Here is a 2190-nt window from a genome sequence, read left to right on the forward strand (position 1 = left end):
ATCCTCTCCCGAGGTAATTTGGGGGGGACAGGGGGTCCCTTCAGACCTGAGTCCTTCACCTGGGTACCAGGGGACACCCCCTGAATGTCGGGGTCTCCCCCAAAAAGCCACCCCCCCGCCGAGGATCATCTGCGTGTACGTCAACCGAGAGGATGCCACGTTGGTCGTCGTCTTCTCCCGCCCTGTCGTGGTGAGTCAGGACGCTTGGATTCCCCCCCCAACCCCAGAAAACTTCTGTGTCCCCCCCTCTGTACATCTGTGAACCCCTTGGACACCTGGATCTCCCCTCCCCCCAAAAAAACCCCCCAAAACAGTGCGGCCTGACCTACTGAGATCATTGGACTCTATTATAAACTTTAATGGTAGACCTGATGGCCCAGTGATCCCCATTGACTTTAATGGGTAGACCTGGTTTCCAGTTTTCCCCATTGACTTTAATGGGTAGACCTGGTGTCCAGTTTGCCCCTTTGACTTTAATGGGTAGACCTGATATCCCGTTTGTCCCATTGCCTTTAACGGGTAGACCTGATGACCTATTGATCAGCATTGACTTTAATAGGTAGACCAGTTGTCCAGTTTGCCCCATTGACTTTAATGGGTAGACCTGATGACCTGTCAATCCCTATTGACTTTAATGGGTAGGCCTGATATCCCATTTGTCCCATTGACTTTATTGGGTAGACCTGTTGTCCCCTTAGCCCTATTGGCTTTAATGGGTAGACCTGATAGCCTATTGATCCGCCTTGACTTTAATGGGTAGACCTGATGTCCAGTTTGTCCCCATTTACTTTAAAGGGTAGACCTGATGTCCTCTTTGCCCCATTGTCTTTAATGGGTAGACCTGGTGTCCTCTTTGCCCCATTGCTTTTAATGGGTAGACCTGTTGTCTCCTCAACCCTATTGACTTTAACGGGTAGACCTGATACCCTGAATATTTTGGGGGTAAAAACGCCCATTTTGGGGATCGGGAAAGCTCCAATTTTGGGTTAAAACCCAACCGTTTCTGCGCCCCCAGGTGAGCCCGGATCACCCGGACCTGACGGCGACCCTGGATGGCTCCGCCCTGGAAGGGGCGTGGCGCTCAGGGGAAGGGTGGCCACGCCCCAGCCACACCTGGGTATCCTTTCCCCTAAAGAGGAGGGTGGGGCCTGGGTGGGCGGGGCTTAGGGCGGGGCATGGGGGTGTGGCTCTCCCAACACGCCTTGACAGGTATCAAAGCTCCTGGACCTGCCCCGCCCCGCAGAGGCCCTGGCCACCGAGCGGCCACGCCTCCAGCTGGGCGTCACCTGGGAGCCTGACTCCGCCCACCACCAGGTGACGCTGCTGCCAGGTGAGAGCCACGCCCAATCCCTGCCACGCCCTTTTGAGCCACGCCCCCTTTCGCCGCGGCCACGCCCCTTTTCTCTCCTAGACGAGGACGAGGCCTGGTGGCAGAAGCCAATCGTGGCCCGGGAGCTGTTTTGGTAAGCCACGCCCCCCCGGAGAAAACCACACCCCCTCAATGAGGTCCCGCCCCCCGGGAGAAAGCCACGCCCAATCAGCGAGGCCCCGCCCACCTGGACCTTCCTTCAGCCCCCCCTTATGTTTCCCTATGGGGTGAGCAAGCCATGCCCCTTTCTGACTAAACCACGCCCATTTGCTGCTAAGCCACACCCCTCATGGCTAAACCACACCCCTTTGATGAAGCCCTGCCCACCTCAACCCTCCTTTAGCCTCCCTTTGCTTCTATCCCAATACGGGCTCAAGCCACACCCCTTTTAGCAAAACCACGCCCCTTTCTGACCAAACCCCGCCCCCTCAGACCCGAGGTGGGCGTGGCCAGCCCCCAGGTGCTGCGGGAACAGGTGGAGACCTGCCGGGAACTGCTGGAATTGGAGCCGCGGAGCCGAGGTGAGGCCACGCCCACCCGGCCCTGCCCTTGGGGGGGCGGAGCCACGGGCACCAGTTCACACCAGTTCGTCCCAGTAAGGGACCAGTGTGCTTCAAACCCCCTCCCAGTGCCTCCCAGTGCTCCCAGTGCTCCCAGTGCCTCCCAGTGACTCCCAGTCCTCCCCAGTGCCTCCCAGTGCTCCCAGTCCATCCCAGTCCATCCCAGTGCCTCCCAGACCCCCCCAGTGACTCCCAGTCTATCCCAGTCCATCCCAGTCCATCCCAGTGACTCCCAGTGACTCCCAGTCCATCCCAGTCCAT

At 58.5% G+C, this 2190-nt stretch overlaps 1 long non-coding RNA gene across 1 annotated transcript; it reads left to right on the forward strand.

The window, feature by feature from the left end:
* The first annotated feature begins 2 nt into the window (after positions 1-2).
* LOC113981222 lies at positions 3-1241 on the forward strand. The gene is made up of 4 exons (XR_003538356.1): positions 3-13; positions 108-190; positions 1016-1117; positions 1219-1241. It is a non-coding gene; the product is annotated as an uncharacterized LOC113981222 (long non-coding RNA).
* Positions 1242-2190: the final 949 nt, after the last annotated feature.

Source organism: Neopelma chrysocephalum, unplaced genomic scaffold (assembly GCF_003984885.1).
Source record: "Neopelma chrysocephalum unplaced genomic scaffold, ASM398488v2 Primary Assembly neopelma1_96272, whole genome shotgun sequence".
Classification (NCBI taxonomy): domain Eukaryota; kingdom Metazoa; phylum Chordata; class Aves; order Passeriformes; family Pipridae; genus Neopelma; species Neopelma chrysocephalum.